General features: G+C 37.6%; 1 long non-coding RNA gene across 2 annotated transcripts; it reads left to right on the forward strand.

The window, feature by feature from the left end:
* Positions 1-6: 6 nt before the first annotated feature.
* LOC106727587 lies at positions 7-1,963 on the forward strand. Of its 2 annotated transcripts, XR_001363817.1 has the most exons (3): positions 7-116; positions 248-434; positions 1,913-1,963. It is a non-coding gene; the product is annotated as an uncharacterized LOC106727587 (long non-coding RNA). The 2 variants fall into 2 exon arrangements; XR_001363814.1 differs by lacking the exon at positions 1,913-1,963 and having other exon boundaries at positions 248-486.
* Positions 1,964-2,267: the final 304 nt, after the last annotated feature.

The raw sequence follows: 2,267 nt of genomic DNA on the forward strand, positions 1-2,267 counted from the left end.
GTCGGAAGCCGCTCCCGGTCCCGAGATAACCCGAGCCCGGCGTTTGTCCGCGAGGAGCGCGCATCCGGAGAGGTCGCCACCGGGAGGCCCAGGCGTACGGGAGGCAAAAAATAAATGTTCGTTCAATGAACGGAGGGGCAATCCCATTTTTTTTTTCTTTTCTGGCCTCCACCCTAAACCCCACCCCTTCTTGGAAACATTCTACTACTTTTTCATCTCACGGTTCTTTCCCCCTGTTTCTTCCCAGCCACGCTCCACAGTCTGTTCCCTCTGCTCACATGGATCAGACAGGGTCCAAAGGTGTTTAACAAACCATGGATTTGGGTAAATCGACTGGAGTTAAGTATTCCAGCCAAGATGATTCAAGCGTTGATGTTTTGGGCGTTCATTTCCTTCGATGTGCCAACCTTTTCTATTATTTTCATGGATTTTAAGTGAGTGACAGAATGTTTTTCCACCTTCAATAAAAGACATTCTGAGAGTAAATAAGCTATCATTGCATTGATCAAAACACTCTATGAAAAGGAAATTGTGACGAAGAGTTTTTAAAACATCTTAAAAGCTAGTGTATGTACTTTTCCTGTGGAAATCTTCATTTTACCAGCCCAAAGAGAGAAAGGTAATGGACTGAATAGATTTGATTGAAAGAGTCCTACATCCGCCAGAAAGGCAGTCATTCCTGGCCTTGTGCTCGTGTTTGAGGTTCTCTAGAACTTCATCACCCTGTACGAAGGCTTTATGCCTAAAGATTTCTTTTTCAAAAAAATACAAACACACTAGAGAGATCACCTATTGAGCTATTATAAGTCAATGACACATTGGGGGGGGTTAATTTATCTGGTTACTTTCCAACCTGCTGGTTAAGATTTTAATTTAGAGGAAGCAAGCATCTGGAGCTCAGTGAAAACAAATCTGGAAAAGCCAGGCTTCATGAGGACTTCAGGGCAGCCAGGCAAGAAAACTGGAAGGTGTTGAATGTGCTCTTTTCCGGGATCAAAATAAATTTAACTAGCCCTGGCCTGTGTGGCTCAGTTGGTTGAGCGTCCTTTCATGCAGGGAGAGGAGAGGTCACCTGTTCCATCTCTAGTAGCAGATCAATGTTTCTCTCTCCCTTCTCTCTCTAAAATCAATAAAGACATATTTTTAAAGATATATTACTAAAGGAAGAATTACAGAGTCCCACCAGTGAAAGGTTATATCATTTTCTAGTTTTTCAAAAGTGCTGTATAGAGAAAACAAGAAAAGAGTACCATATTATAATTTGAATACAACTATGACCACCATCATGTTTTCATGTGAACTTGAATGCTTCTGCTGCTTATAACTCAGTCCCCAATAGAGTGGTCTCATTACTCAATTTTTATTGCAACTGATTTTTAGACATATTGGCCCTACACTGATTGGAATATGTCTATTTAAGTTTAAAAGAAATTAGGTCTTGCCCAGCTGGCGCAGCTCAGTGATTGAACGTGGACCTATGAACCAGGAGGTCACACTTCGATTCCGGTCTGGGCATATGCCGGGGTTGTGGGCTCGATCCCCATTGTGGGGCTTGCAGAGGGCAGACAATCAATGGTTCTCTCTCGTCAATGATGTTTCTATCTCTCTCTTCCTCTCCCTTTCTGAAATCAATAAGAATATATATTTTTAAAATAAAAAATTTATTTTTCAAAATAAATTAGGTCTGGAAAGTAGGCAAAAATTCACAATTTTTGCATTTCTTTACATTTTACATCAAAAAGCATTTTGTTATTAAGATCCAACCCTTTTGAAGTTTGCCTGTATATGTAGTATAAACGTATTGTGAGTGTCTTATAATATGTGAGCAATAATCATATATTTTGCTATGCATGTATGATTTTATGGCAATTATAATGAATATGTCATTTTCTATTTCCTTTATGTTTTTCAGTCTTTGAAAATATACCATGTGAATCATCCTATAAAGTTCTTATGAAAAGTTGCTTCTGTTATGGATTTTTTTTCCTGGTATAGTTTTCCAGAAAAGCATAATTGTTTGAAATGATTAGGAAACTAAGTTTTAAAAAGCATCATTGAAGATTTTATTTCCTTCATTATATAAGGATAATCTTCACAGTTCCTTTGGTACAAAGATTTTCAAATAGTTTCATTTCAGTTAAGAAGTTTGTCCCTAGAACATATTCAGAGATTATTAAAATTATTATAAGCCTTCAGAGAAATATAGAAAGTAGATGATAGCTTCATATTTATAGTAGTCTTAGAAAATTAACTAGTAAATTTAACTA

This window comes from Myotis brandtii, unplaced genomic scaffold (genome assembly GCF_000412655.1).
Source record: "Myotis brandtii unplaced genomic scaffold, ASM41265v1 scaffold112, whole genome shotgun sequence".
Taxonomy (NCBI): Eukaryota; Metazoa; Chordata; class Mammalia; order Chiroptera; family Vespertilionidae; genus Myotis; species Myotis brandtii.